General features: G+C 41.5%; 1 protein-coding gene across 4 annotated transcripts in view; it reads left to right on the plus strand.

Moving 5' to 3' along the window:
• Positions 1 to 16429, plus strand: part of myo3b (myosin IIIB) — a 516799-nt gene that overhangs the window by 325986 nt on the left and 174384 nt on the right. The window lies entirely within an intron of this gene.

The raw sequence follows: 16429 nt of genomic DNA on the forward strand, positions 1-16429 counted from the left end.
TTTAATTAGTTAGTAAAGTAATAGTTAATTATTGGTTCATAGTTCTAAGATTGACAAGGCTCCTGAGATGAAAGAACATAATCAAAAACTGCGATATTCACCATTAATACTGGCCAACCTATTATACTTGTGACCTCACTACTTGACATTTTGTTGAATTTGAAGTTCCCGCCTCTGCTCCTCTGCTTCTCCTGTGGGTTCTGAAAGGTGCTATACTAATACAAGCTTGTTTGACTCCTATAGTCTGTACAATAATGCACTACACTAGTCTATACACTGCACTGAAGCAGACTGATGTAGGTGCTGGAAATCTGAAGTTAGAACAAAAAGAACTGGTGACTTTTCACACACAATTTTATGCTGCGTACCTTTTTAAATATGCATCTTACCTCCATGACACCATTTTTGTGCAATCTTATGCTCAGCAGGAACGGAAGTGCTTGCTCGTGTCAGGACCTTCCAGTACTCATGCCACTGGCACCATATTTAAACCCCATTTGAGCTCTCTTTTAAATGCAGCAAGACAGGAACTGCCCTTCAAAGCGTGATGCTGCATAATTCCATAGGACAAGTCTGAGAGAGGAAACACTTGGCACCTCCTTATACCAGCAGAGCCCTGGAAATCTGCTGGATGGGGTGGTGCAGTAAAAGGCCCTCCTGTTTCCGCAGTACTCCTTGAAGAGACCATAGAATCAGACCCTTCCAGCATGATCTGAGGTTGCCACCTGGGTCAGTATTGTTTCTTTGGTCTAGAGGAACGCCCAACGATGCTGCAGGAAAGTCAATGACCTTCGGCTCTGCGCAAAGGTAAGTGCCAGTATTTTTTTCTCTGCTACCTCCCACTCACTATAACTCTGTGACTGCACCCACATCCTGCCAAGATTCATGGTCAGAGATAGTAGGAACTGCAGATGCTGGAGAATCCGAGACAACAAGGTGCAGGGCTGGATGAACACAGCAGGCCAAGCAGCATCATAGGAGCAGAGAGGCTGACGTTTCGGGCCTAGACCCTTCATCAGAAACGGGGGAGGGGAAGGGGGTTTTGAAATAAATAGGGAGAGAGTTGGAGGCGGATAGAAGAGGGATAGAGGAGAGGATAGGTGGAGAGGAAACAAACAGGTCAACCGCAGGAAGTGCTACACCTGCCCCCACACCTCCTCCCTCACCCCCATCCCAGGCCCCAAGAAGACTTTCCACATCAAGCAGATGTTCACCTGCACATCTGCCAATGTGGTATACTGCATCCGCTGTACCCGGTGTGGCTTCCTCTACATCGGGGAAACCAAGCGGAGACTCGGGGACCGCTTTGCAGAACACCTACGCTCGGTTCGCAACAAACAACTGCACCTCCCAGTCGCGAACCATTTCAACTCCCCCTCCCATTCCTCAGACGACATGTCCATCCTGGGCCTCCTGCAGTGCCACAACGATGCCACCCGAAGGTTGCAGGAACAGCAACTCATATTCCGCTTGGGAACCCTGCAGCCCAATGGTATCAATGTGGATTTCACAAGTTTCAAAATCTCCCCTCCCCCCACCGCATCCCAAAACCAGTCCAACTCGTCCCTGCCTCCCTAACCTGTTCTTCCTCCCACCTATCCCCTCCTCCCACCTCAAGCCGCACCTCCATCTCCTACCGACCAACCTCATCCCGCCCCCTTGACCTGTCCGTCCTCCCTGGACTGACCTATCCCCTTCCTAACTCCCGACCTACACTCACCTTTCCTGGCCCCATCCCCGCCTCTTCGACCTGTTTGTTTCCTCTCCACCTATCCTCTCCTCTATCCCTCTTCTATCCGCCTCCAACTCTCTCCCTATTTATTTCAAAACCCCCTTCCCCTCCCCCTTTTCTGATGAAGGGTCTAGGCCCGAAACGTCAGCCTCTCTGCTCCTATGATGCTGCTTGGCCTGCAAGATTCATGGTCTGTCCACTGTCACTATTGCATACAGTATCTCTACTCAACAACTCTCACCCACCCAATACTACTAACACATCCTGCCCACTGTGCTTCCTACTCAGTCACTTTAGAGACCTCATCACCTCTGCTGTACCTGCACCAACACTTACAGCTGTGCCTGCCACTATCATCTCACTCAGTCCTTCCCTTTGCCTCATTGCAGGAGAAAGCAGCCCACAATAAGGCAGGGATACTACCTGCTGTGGTTGGGCCCATTGATGACAATTTCAATGAGCCTATGTGGGAATAAAGCAGGTCCGTAATAATGTGAGCAGTCAGCAGGTGCAGCCACACACAAATGAGAGTGCATCAAAGTCCTCAATCCATGCAGTTCTTTAAAAAGGAAGGCCTTGATTCGCCCCTACACGGCTATTTGAAATAGTGGGCTTTATTCACATGTTTGCAGCACAAGCCATTGTCATACAAATGCATTAGGACACTGTAGCTATAGTATGATTACTGAAACCTTGCACCCCCACAACATACACCCCACATGACCCAAGGAAGGTAACTTTGCATATAAGGGTATCTTAGTGAAATCTCACAGTTCAATGTGAGAGGAAAACAGTTCCATTCCCCTGTGCAGCCTTTAAGATTTTGGAACATGTATCGGGATTGTGGACCACAGGTGACAACTCTCTCTAATTTTCTTACTAGCTGAGTGGGCCTCACCTTTGAGGCCTGTGCAGGGGAGTGACTTCTGGAACCAGAAGTCAATGCTGCAGTCGGCATGCCATTGCTGATTCTGTGCTTAGAACATCAGAGCATGCAGCCACGCAGTTTAGAGAGAGCCTTGCCTGTGATCACTTCTGCTTCACAGAAATTAGTCAATCTAGTTATGCACTGTCCTCCCATTAAAGCCAGGATGGTAGTGACTGTCATTGACACCTCCTTCCAAAATACTCCATTCTGTCCCATGCTATATCGTCTCTCACCGAGTGCCTCCCTTCTCGGTTACTGTCCCCTCTGTATCCCGTCATGCTGTCTCCAACACTAACGCTTGCCTGCCCCAGCACAGAATTGGCCACTGATAATCCCATATTGACTTGTAGTGCACAGACCCAGGATTGACCATGGTTCACAACCCCCTGACTGACTTAGAAGGATAGCCTGGACAGATGACAGACAAGACCCTGAACTGATCTCTGTGCAACTCCTAAACTGACTTGTCTGTAATTCCCAGACTTGTTGGACCAATCTGCAGGACTGACTGTGGCCTACTCCCCAATCTGTAATGACATGGACCACCAGACACTGATCACAGCTTGATCAACCAAGGCCAACCCCTGGACTAAGATCAGATACTGCCTTTGATTGACAGTGTCGGGACACTCCCTGACTGACAATTGTCAGTCTTTACAGGACTAAGGACTACTTCCCTTAGACTTGCAGCCACATAAGCTGTTGGCACATGACTTCACCTGAGTTCAGAAGATGAATCATACTGGACTTGAAACATTAATTCTGTTTCTGTCTCTACAGATGCTGTCAGACTTGCTGAGTTTCTCCAGCATTCGCTGTTTCTTTCAAATTTCCAGCATCTGTGATATTTGCTCTTATAAGATATGTACCGTCTTGTTTCCACTTCTAAATGCTCAAACATATGGAGTTGAAATTTCTTAATGCAAATCATCAACGTGCACACTGATATTAATTGGTTGTAAAATCTGAAAGTCATGCAATGGCTGGGTTTAAAAGTCATTGATGGAAATGGTGAACTTATTCTAGGTTTCCAGTTTGATATAAGGCCTCTCTATTCCAAGCACAGAAGGCATAGGCTGTTGTTTATAATTAGTAGGACAAAAGTAGGAGATAATTTTTTTCACTCAACTTGATTACTTCATTAAGTGGCTTTTGAAGCAATGACTAGAAACGCATTTAAAATTAAAAAAATTTGGAAAGGAAGAAAATAAAAGTAGAACTATAAAATAAGATTATTCAGGTCCTGTTGCCAAACTAGCAGCTGCCTGGATGCAATGGACCAAATGTTCTCCTTCTGTTCAATTATTTCAATGTCTCAATGAAATCAAATAATACAGGAGGAATGGCCACTTCTCCAAGGAATCGGAAGATTGCCCATATTGGTGAGATAGGAGGCAATAAGATCCAACTTCTTTAAAAGACAAAAGGAACAAATTAAACAATAAATCCAGTTCCAGTTGTGATTTTTAAACGGAATTGATTCAAGTAATATTGGTATTTTCATCAGTCATCTTTTTCTCCAATGTTTCTTGTGAAATGATGTCTTACCCTCAGTTCCATAAATCTTGCACAGTCAGCTTGAGACACAGTTCAATTCTCATTATATTTTGTATTATCCCTCCTCTAACTGGTTTCATTTCCTTTCCTGGTGCAAATTGGAAGAATCTTTTACTATCTTTATGAAAGAAAATTTGAGGAGGCCCTACACCTCAGAGAAAACTTTCAGAGGCAATCTTAAATTTGTTCTGTGGACCATGCACAGTTGATATGGGTCATCTATTTTCAAGTGATATTGGGATCAAATGATAAAACATACATTTGTATGTGCCATTTAAACATTTTAATATGCTCATTGATGTATTGATGTTAAATTTCTCATTATGCCTGATTTGCATCATTAAGCTTTCTAGTCGCAGAGAAAGCTGCCTCTCAATATATCAGGTAAATTTAGAATTTTAGTTTGTTTTCTCATTACTCATTCTAAGTAGGAGCAGGTAGGTTTGAATTGTAAAATTCAGCAGAACCCTTGTTTAAAGTTCTTCAGGCATAGTCACGATAGTGATTTGCACCATCATAACCCCAATATTCTTGAGATTTCACAATTAGGACAATTGACCTCATTAAGTATCCTCTCAATTATTTATATTAGAATTTGTTAGCTGTGCTACATCCCCTTTTTCTAGCTTGTGCTGCTGACAATGGAGAATTGCTGGCTAAAAACTGAAGGAACTGTGGATGCTGTAGATCAGGAGAAAAAACAAAGTTGCTGGAAAAGCTCAGCAGGTCTGGTGGTATCTATGAAGAAAAAATCAGAGTTGACGTTTTGGGTCTGCAACCCTTCCTCAAGAAGACAATTCTGAAGAAGCGTCACCAGACCCAAAATGTTAACTCTGATTTTTTTTTCTTCTCAGATGCTGCCAGACCTGCTGAGCTTTTCCAGCAACTTCTATTTTTGTTCTGGAGAATTGCTGGCCTCTGATTAGCCAGCAGTATTTTTTGGATGTGATTCTGCCCCTCTGGAGTTCTTGATAATATGAAAGGCCCATTATTGCCTCGGGTCTCCCTTAAGAAGCAGCAAGTAAGTGCATCTCAATTATGAGAGTTAAATCCCAGCCTTAGGAATTTTGCAAGTGGCAAATGAGCTTCTTCTAGACAACAAGGTGCAGGGCTGGATGAACACAGCAGGCCAAGCAGCATCACAGGAGCAGAGAGGCTGACGTTTCGGGCCTAGACCCTTCATCAGAAAAAGCTTCTTCTAGATTCAGTTTTGGATGTAACTTTTGTAAACTTGCAACAGATTCAAGAACAGCTTCTTCCGCATTGCTATCAGACTTTTGAATTAGCCTCTTAAATGTTAATGTTGATCTCTCTCTGCACCTTCTTGATAGCTGTAATGTTGTGACCTATGCTCTGTTGTGTACCCTGATGGACATATATTATATAATCTCCCTGTGAAACATGTAAGATGACACTTTACACTGTACCTCGGTACAAGCGACAGTAATAAATCAAATCAAACCAAATCAAATCAAACCTAATAGCAACTGTAGACCAGAAAACTGAGTTTACAGATTTGAAGTGACAATCATAGAGTCAGAAAATTTAAAAAAGAAGAGATCTTTGACAAATCCCCATTTTGAAGCAGGCTTCAGAGAGAAAGTCAGTTGATTGTTAACTTGTTCGGTGAAATGATGTGGTGAGAGACCTGAATAACTTCAACGCAGAAGCTAAGTAGAGACCATATGGCTTTCAATGATCACGTTACAAAGACTAGCTTGGAATCATGACAGGAACCAATGGTTTTCACACAGCCAGAAAATTAGTGAGATCGAGTGTTTGGTTTTGAGAGTCTCGAATGACAGCTGCTGCTCAGGGATTATCCTGCAGTGACTATCAAATGTCTTTGCATTTCTGTGTTGTTCTTTGAACACTGAAGGTTTATCTATATCAAATTAAAAATAAAATTGCCTAAGTAGCACAAAGCAGAGTAATAGTGAACAGTGGTACTTCCAACAGGAGAAATGTGTCTAGTAGGGTTCTAGCATGAATGGTATTGGAACTAGTGCTTTTCTTGATGCATATTAATGACCCTACTTGGGTCTACATGGCACAATTTCAAAATTTTCTGATTATACAAAATTTGAAAGTATCGTGAACTGTGAGGATGATAGTGATAGACTGCAAAGGGACAAAGATGGGACAGTAGAAATTTGAAGTGACATCTGGCATTTGAAATTCACGACAGAGAACTGTGAAGTGCTACAGTTTGGCACAAAGAGCAAGGACAGACAATATACAATAATGGACGCAATTCTGAAGTGGGTGCAGCAGAGTGTTCTGAGAGAGAATATATGTACACAAATTCTTGAGGGGGAAAAAGGCAGATTGAGAAAGTGATCAAAAAAGCTTATGAAATCCTGGCTTTATAAATAGAGGCCCATAACACTCAACCTAGGTGCACAGGAGGGGAGGAAAAAGAACAGAACTGATCAGGATTCTTTAATTAGGCAAACAAACAGGCATTTTTTTGATCATTATTGTGACTTCAGGATGGTTTGTTGTCTCTCTGGTGTTAGGATCAGAGATGCTTCTGGGGAAGGGCAAACAGCCAGCGGTCATGGACCACATTGGTACTAACAACACAGGTAGCAAGGGGATGTGGTCCTGCAATTGAAATTTAGGGAGCTAGGTAGAAAATTAGCAAGTAGGTCATCTAAAGTAGTAATCTCCTTATTACTCCCTTTGCCATGCGCAAGTGAGTACAGAAGTAGGAAGGTAAGGTAAATGAATGTGTGGTGAAAAAGGGAGAGTTTTAGATTCTTGGGAAACTTGGACTGGTTCTGTGAGAGAGAGCACATGTACAAATATTTGGTGAACGGAGTGGATAGGTAGAAAGTGTTTTGCAAAAGAAGCAATGTGATGTGAGAAAAAACATTTTCACACAGTGATTTGTTAAGGTATGCAATGCACTGTCTGGAAATATGGTGGAGGCAGGTTCAAATAACCATTCAAGAGGGTGCTGGATGATTAATTAAGTGGAAGCAATGTGCAGGGTTACGTGGAAAAGAAATGTGTTGGCACTAATTTAAAACACTCAGAGAGCCATTGCAGATATGATGTGCTAAATGGCCTCTGACTGCACTGTAATATTTCTGTTATTCTGTTGATTCTGAGACCGGAAAGTTGAGAGTGTGGCTGTAAAATTTGTGTGGGAGATAAAGGTTTCAATTTATGGGTCACTGGCACCATTATAGGGAATAAAGGGAACTAAACCTTTGGGATATCCCCCTGAGTCTTGTTGGATGCAGTATACATGATTTGGTTAGCAGCATTTGGTTCAGCACATTGAATGTATGTTGGTGATCATATGAATAGTATCTTTCTTTAATAATTCTCAAACTTCTGAGTTTTATACATATGTAGCAAAGAAGTTGAGTGGATCTAGACACATTTGAAGGTTGTCCTTGTCCTGCAGTATCAGCAGTGACTAAATATCATAGATAGCGTCAGGATTGTGTACAAATTTGAGCTTTGTACATGACACTGAAAACCTTTTTTTGTGATCTGCCTTAATGGAGCACTTTGGCTGTTGAAAACCAAACCTTCACATTTGGCAGTCTGTATTAACTAGTGTATGTTTCTGACACACTCTACTTCCGTGTGTCTTATTACAGAGATGTTGTCTGCAGTGTACACAAAACCTGGAACTTGTTTCATCATTCAGTCTATATGCTGTACAAATTTATTTTGGCTGACTGATAATCCAAATGGTAAACAGAGCAAACCATACCTGTCAAAAAAAATTCTAAATATGAACTGAAAGAACTGCGGGTGCTGTAAATCAGGAACAAAAAACAAAGTTTCTGGCTCCATTCTGAGGAAGGGTCACCAGACCCGAAACTTTAACTCTGTTTTTTCCCTTCACAGATGCTGCCAGACCCACTCAGCTTTTCCAACAACTTTGTATTTGTTATAGTTCTAAATATTGCTGGTCTTACAAGTCTCATGACAAGTGTATGGAACAATACTGTTTTTTGCTTCGGTTTGAAAAGTGTTTTGCTCTGACACAAATTGGATTTAACTCTTCTAGATTCTTATGAGGACATGTCTTTAAAGCTTTGTCCAGCTTCCTCAGGTCTAAACAGTGAAATTAAATCATTTTTCTTAATTCTGGGGAGTCTTGGAACTGTACCAGTCCATGTGAATGCATTCATCAAATGATGCCTTGTTTTTCCTTCCATCCAGTTTCGTCACAACTTTTCTGAAAAGTGCCTGCTGTATTTTTGTACTGGAGTGATGGATGATTTTTCTGCATCTTTCAGGTGGAGGGATATGTCCCTAGGGAAGTTCCCAATAATGTCAAACTAATCTGGGTACAACCTCTGTATGTTTTGTAATGCTTCAGGGGTGGGTAGCTATTTTCACTGCTGTAGCTTCCTAATTGGGTCAAGTCGTTGTTGGTGACCATGATAAGCTCATTACATGCAGGCAGCCCAGCAGCTGCTGATTCTAATAAGTTTACAATGTAGAACATCTGAGTATACCATTTTGACCCTTTGCACCTACAGCACTAGGAAGTGTAGGCACTTTATCATCAAGTTCTGACCATATCGTTCACACCCACAAGCTGTTTAGGAACCTAGGAAACAATCACATAGTTGTTGACAGACAAGAAGGCCTTTGTCATCGGCAATGGTCACCACTCCACATCAGATATCCAAATTGGATATTTGCTGCCAGCCAAATCTCCCTTCACATATCCAATGGCTAATGCTCTTCTGCAGTTACCTCTCCCACTGCTCAAACAAACAGCATTGTAAACCGCAGTAACCAGTGCAATGAGTGTCAGTAAATGCTATAATCCATTCCACAATCCGTGGTTAATAAAATAGTCTTGTTCCTATTGCAGTTTGTAATCAAAAGTACGGAAAAATAAAAAATACAGTCTTTCCAGGTGTGTGGTTTGAGCACTACCTACTCTGGCTCCTCTCTATGTTCCTGCTGCTGAATTAATCTTTAGGATTCCCTTTCCCAGAAACCAGTTGAGGTTGGGCCATTGAACAAACTCAAAGCTGAGTTTGACAGATTTTTGATCAACAATAATGCCAAGGTTTTGGAGACTGCAGAAAAGTGGTGTTAAGGCCATAGTCAGATAAAATCATAGAATTTTATCGCACAGCTGGAGGCCATTCAATCCATTATGTCTGTACTGGCTCCTGAAAGAGCTACCCAACTAGTCCCACGGTTCAGCCCTGGTCCAGCTCCATCATGATTTCGTTGAATAGTGGAACAGGAATGATGGGCCTACTGATGATCCTATGATTTTCCAATCATGGTACTGTCAAAACTCAACTGACTGAACATAAATAGCATTCATGCTCCAGCATTTAATGATGAATTATCAAGGAGAAAAGTCCTTTTTACATACCTTCTAAACTCCTATCTCCAATCAATGATCACACCTTTGTGCAGCTGGTGTAAACCCTGACCGCTGCTAAAGTCTGCTGCCTTGATAAAAATTAAAAATGACCCATATAGGGTGGGCACTGAATGAGCTACAACACCATCAGTTGTCTCGTTAATTGGAGTGGGAGGGTTCCAGAACCCAATCACTTTCCTTACCATGTGAAAATGGCCAAGGTTAGAAATAGAGGGAGAATTTTTGGCCACCCTGCTCAGGAACAATTTATTTCTGGTTTTGACACCTTTGAAGTTTGATTGGGACCATGAAAACCCTGCTCATTCATTCCTAACATGTAGGAGTTATGCTGAAACAATATAAATTTCTAGTTTTGTCTCAACTGGAGTATTTTGGGCTTCACACTTTAGATGGGATATGAAGGCTTCAGAGAGATTACAGAAATAATAATTATGAGAATGGACCAAGTCCTAACCAGCATTTTGTACAGTTCCAGCATAACTTCTTTATGTTGAATGGAAAAAACAATAGTGAAAAGACCTAGTTATATTATATTTTAAAATTTCAGGTTTTGCTTCATCAAAGTAATTTTTCTTGCCAACCAGCTTTGAGAAAGCAACAACACACTAAGTTTCAAGTCTACTTATTTAAAATTAGGAAATATCCCCATAATTGTGGCAATTTGAAGTTTTAGTCATAAGGATGTGCCCAGTGCAATTCTAAAAAAAACTGTTTTTCCCAAGCACTTATGAATGCCAAGCATATTATTAATGTGATAATCTCATTTATTGAGGTCATGTAATTTGCACTGTATTTCCTCATCCCCGTTTAATGCATTCTTCCCCGATTTCAATGATTTATCTCCCGTGTACATCTATTCCTTTAGGCTAAGTTTTGCTCATGGTTTAATAGATGTTAGACTTTCTAGCTTAACCTATATCTGTACTAATGATTGGAAGATTTCTTATTTGAAAGCATTAAACTTTATGATCATTTAACCTACTATGTCAGATTTTATAAGCCGCTTTTCAATGTGTGAGTCAGCGATACACTCTGAAACCCTAAAGAGACTTCATGGTAACATTCTCCTTATTTTCTACAGCTTTGTTAATGCTGGTCAGACCCACTGGGAATCATGGTCACAGTCCTTCAAAATAGATATAAATATATTGGAAAGTATGTAAGGAACTGCGGTAAGACTAAATATAAAGGAATGTTTGACATGTGAAAAAAGATTTTTTACAAAGTCTGAACTGCAGTCTAGAGGAAGGTTTAAGGAGAAAACTTATCAAGTTAATAGTATAGATAAGGTAAACTAAGAATGCTATTTCATTAGTTAGGACTGTGTAACAATGGGATATAAAACAATTCATTAAGAAGTGAGTTTTAAATACATTGTCAAAACACTAGGATTAAGTTTTTTTTAAAGGATTGTAAACATTTGGGCACCGACATCCCAAGCAGTTGACTGCATTGAACTTACAGCAGAGAAACAGGGAGTTGCATCTGCTGATAGTTTGGATACCTATTAGCATCAGAATTTCACTGATCTGCTTATTTGCATATCCTTTGGAGGAGTCATTCATATAAATGTAATTTCGGAGAAATTGTGCAAATGTTTGAAAATTAAAGTGCAGCCTTTAAAAAAAGCTCTGATTAAAAAAGCTGCCAGATCTGCTGAGTTTCACCAGCAATTTCTGTTTTTGTTTCATATCTCCATCATCTGCAGTTCTTTGTTTTACCTATATAATTAATGATTAACAGTCTGGGAGAGCCGCAAGTAAGAGTAATATCTTGGACTCACTCAGTCTACTGTCACTTGATTTTGCATCCTGTGCAGTTGCATTTTCAAGAATATCTGCCACAGGAGCAGCTGGCAGGGGCACTGAAAGGGATAACATAGCACAAACGTAAATGTGAATTTAATTGATTTACAATCTTTCTTTGAATTTCTGTTACTAACAGTTAATTCTTAGCTTAGTGGACTTATATTCTTCAGAGAAATCTGCTGTCCTTACCTGGTGTGGCCTATATATAACTCCAGGCAACAGTGTGGTTAATTCATATCTACCCTTTGAATTGGCTAACAAGTCACTCCACTGTATCAAACTACTAAAGAAAAAGTGAATAAGAACAAAGTCAGATGAGCCACCTGGCGTGATGCGCTACACTGGAAATGATAAATTCTGACCCACAATTAGGAGAGCTGTCCCTGAGACTACCCAAATAACGGATTCACGTAAACATACTTCATAGACTCTTCCATCAAACTCCTTCGGTATATCCAATAAGGAGAGAGTAGCCCTGGGAGTCCTCAGCATTGAGTTCAGACCGATGAAGCCTCATGGCATTAGATGAAACATTAACAGAGAACCTTTTGTTGATTACCACCTATGCTCTCTCTCTCTCTATCTGTCTCTTTCTCTCAATTAATGGATCAGTACTTCCCCGTATTGAACACCGCTTAACTGAATCACTGCATGTACCAAGGGCACATAAAGTACTCTGGGATTTCAATATCAATCACCAAAAGTGGCTTGGCAGCAGCACAACTGCTTTATTGAACTACTGCAATCCTTGTCCTTGTCCATTGTATGTTTATGTAGTCATTATAACTAGGTCAGCCAACTGGACCTCATAGAATATGAGTTCTCTGATTGTTCATCTGGTCCAATCAGGGAGCCCTGGCTGACATATAAAAAGGATGAGTGTCAGAGATACTGACACTCTGGTACCTGACTCTGAATGAGGCAGTACTAAAATCAAGGACTGTTCATGTGCAAATAAAGGGAGACTTGGTGACGGGAAATCGGCCTCTATGGACTTATTCAGTTTACACCTAAAATGCTGTTAGGGAGTAGTTGCAGGATTTTAACTCAGCAACACTGAGACAACAATTATAATTCCAAGCCAGGATGACGTGTGGCTTGAAGGAGAGCTAGAAGCTTGTGGAATCTTCATTTGTGTGCTGCCCTTGTTTTTCTAAGTAGCAGAGACCATTAACTTAGAACATGTTATTGAAGGCCCCTTGGCAAGTTGTTGCAAGGGATAAATGTTGGGCTCTGAGCTGATCTTGTAAGTGCAGTATTTATATGGCTTGTCCTGTTAAGTTTCTGGTCTGTGGTAACCCCAGGATTTTGATGTTTGGATATTCAGCAATGGTAATACTATTGAACATTAAATGGGGTTAGGTAGATTCTGTCTTGTTGGAAATGATCATTGCCTGGCATAAGTGTGGTATAAATTATATTTGCCAGTTAGATGTCCAAGTTTGAATCTTATCTTGGTCTTGCAGCTGGTGTGGACTGCTACACGATCTGAGGAGTTGCAAATAGTACCGAACATTGGTGCAATCATCAGCAACATCTGCATTTCTAGCCTTGTGTTGAAGCGAAAGGCATTGATGAAACCACTCAAGGTGATTGGATCTAGGACTCTACCCTGAGGAACTCCTGCATTAATGTCCTGTAAATGAAATGATTGGCCCCAAGATCCACAACCATCCTCCTTTGTGCTAGACAATCAGGGGAGAGAGTAAATCTAACAGAAATTCAAATATGGACTCCTGGGAATAATGGGCACAAGTGTAGGAAGTGCCAATATGATTTATGAATTTGGAGAGGAAAGTCAGATTGAAGATATTGCAGATGGCAAGAACTACAGATGCTGGAATCAGAGATAACAAAGTGGTGCTGGAGGAACACAGCAGGCCAGGTAGCATCAGAGGAACAGAAAAGTTGACAATGAAGGGTCCCGACCCGAAACATCTTTCCTGTTCCTCTGATGCGGCCTGGCCTGCTGTGTTCCTCCAGCTCCACACTGTGTTATCTATTGAAGATATTGCAGTAGTTTAGCAAGGAGATAGGTTAAGATTTTATTTGAGGAGGGATTGATAATGGAAGACTTGAAAAAATGGGTCAGAAAGAGGGAGAATTGTTAACAGCATCAGTTGTTCTGGGTGCCACAAATGAGATTGGGGGATCAGCAATTTAATGGCAGTAGGGTTGAGAGAGGAGAAAGTGACAAGATGAGTTTGAAAAAAAGCGTGAGGGACAACAGGAGAGAAAGTAGATGAAGGTAAAAAGTTCATGGCTAGCACAAGTTGGAGCCTTAATGTGACAGAGGTAGCTGATTCGTTCAGGCCACTGAAAATGGAATATGAGGTTTGATTTTGTCATGCAAAAGTCATCTACAGATTGATTTGAATGTCATATTGGTAGAGAATGTTGAATTTCAAAGGACAAAGCATAATGAGAACTTTCAGCATGTAAGATTTTAAGTGCAGATCTTTTGCCTGTTATCGTACGCAAGTAGTTACATTTAGGCCAGCAGAAACCCTCACAACTGAGGAACTCTGGGAATTTGTATGTCATAAGCAACTTTGGTATCTTCTACTGCACTTGACTGAGGAAAGTCAACACAGCTACATAACCCCATTTTATTGATGGTTACCTGCATTTGCAAAGTTGATGCATTTTCCACCTGCCCTATAAAATGTATTAGTCATCTGACAGATGCATATATGTGCTGCATTTGTACTATTGGAACTAAGCTCCACTGTGTGTGTCTGAAGTTGCCTGTGCTTTTAAAGTTGATTGTGGTCAACACCTTCGTAGCCACAGAGATTGCAGTGTGGACAAATAAATGTAGATCTTGATGTGTCCCAGCTTAAAACCATTATTTAAGAACAAAGTCTTATTTTAATTGCTTTTCCCATAGACAACAGAATTTTGATCAAGAAACAAGTTAATAGCCAGGGACATGAGGAGGGGAAACTAGGTGCCCAGAGTAGGTTGTGAAAGGCCACTTTGTCTTTCAGTATGTCTTTCACACTTTAGCTCAGATTTTAATTTAGACGAACGATCAGGTAGATAGAGGCTGAAATACACAATAAACTGTTACAATATCTGCACTGTTAAGTCTAAGGGTTTTAACTTGTTAAATCACCAGGAGCAGTTTCAAGAAAACTTTGCAATTGAATGAAAGGTTCACCAAGGCAACCGAGCCCAAGTTTAGGATTTTCCCCTTCAAAGAAGTGGGGAAAGTGGCAAAAACATCAAATAACAGGTAGTTGGGCAATAGGGAAATACCTGGTCTCATCCTGCCTCGTCAGGAATTAGTGTGTGGGTTAGGGTTAGGGAAGATCAGCCATGGCTGCTGCTTTATGCCCTTAGGTAGTCAGTTATGACTACTTCCCCTGTTTACTGTTCCCAGCAGGCAAGAAACCTGTCAGTGCACCCCCAGCCCCCAACTGTTAAAATTGAGTGGCCTGCCTGCCGTTTTTGAGGAGGTGCAGTTTGGAGCTTGATCTGCCCCAATTGGACGAGGTTTGTGGGAGCTGGTTTTGGCCACTGAAAGTCACTACCCTGCCCTTGGCCTCTGACTCCCCTGAATCTCCTCCCCCACCCCCAGCTCTCACCCCGTGATCCCACAAAAAGTTATCTCGCCTACTCATGGTTTTCAATGCTGCTGTGCCTGGCAGCCTGTGCCTCCAAACTGGCACTGGTCCTCACAGTGCTGATCAGCAGCTTTAAGTGGGGAGGCACATTGCTATCACAGGAAGCGATTCATGGAGAAGCCCACCAAGTGATCATGCAAGTGCCTAATGGGCTGTTTACCCAGCAGCCTTTCTCATTGATGGCGGTGTGGAGTGTCTTGCTTGTAAAGACAACCCCCCGACAACATTAATTTAAAAAATAGAAAAATCTGGCCCTAAATTTGCCAGCATTTCCTGGCCTGTTTGTTGGGACCTCTTTTGCTCTTCAACCCTCTTCCCAGTAGGTTGGCCAAACTGGAAGAACTCACTGGTTTCCTTGAGCAGGCTTCTAGTTAAAATAGTGTGGGACTTGATGGCATCATCGGAGACAATCAGCATATTTAAAGGACCCATAAATTTGTAGTTTGTGATTTTCTTGTGAGTTCAGAAGAGCAAGTTAGAATTACTCTCTATAAGCTGAAAATAGGAGCTCAGCCGAAAGTCATGGATGATTTTAACTGTACCAGTTAGCTTGAAGTTTCCATTGAAAAAATACACTTACAAAGTATCACGGCCCTCTCTGTCACTTTTTCTTATGCTCACACTTTCACATTATTTCAAATTGACTTTGTCAATTTTTTCCCCATCTCTTTTCTCTCTTGTCAAATATAAGCAACATAAACCAGAGCTATTATACTTCTTACATTTAAGATAAAATTAAAATATTTTGTCCCTAAAGGAGCGCGGGCAAGAAGTAGCTCTTAGAAAGTCATGCAGCACAGAAACAGACCCTTTGGTCCAACCAGTCCCTGCCGAACATAATCCCAAACTAAACTAGTCCCATCTGCCTGCTCCTAGCCCATATCCCTCCAAACCTTTCCTATTCATGTACTTATCCAAATGTCTTTTAAACATCATAATTGTACCCACATTGATTTACTTTCTCAGGAAATTCATTTCACATACGAACCATCCTTTGTGTAAACAAATTTGCCCCTCATGTCTTTTGTCTGTTTGAAAAGATTAAATAAAAAAATTTTCCAGAAGTGCTGGAGATATTAACTGCAAATTGTCTTTTAAATTTCTTCTCTATGCTTCCCCATGCAATAGCCAGTCTGATTTGCATCTCTGGCGGTCTGCCAGGCACTGAAGCCTACTACGTAAGCTGCAGGAAGAGAGCAAAGAATAGATTTAGAGGGAGAGCTGGTGGTCGAGGATGGAGGGATGGGGAAGAGAGAACAGCACTGGTGGTGTTTTTGTGGTCACAGCGGAGACAGTGCAGTCCAGACGGGAGATTGGTATTGAGGAAGGATGAGTTGGAGGCAGAGGCCAATCATGGTTGGTGGAAAGTGTTGGGATGCCACAGGGAGGCAA

This window comes from Rhincodon typus, chromosome 7 (assembly GCF_021869965.1).
Source record: "Rhincodon typus isolate 14 chromosome 7, sRhiTyp1.1, whole genome shotgun sequence".
Taxonomy (NCBI): Eukaryota; Metazoa; Chordata; class Chondrichthyes; order Orectolobiformes; family Rhincodontidae; genus Rhincodon; species Rhincodon typus.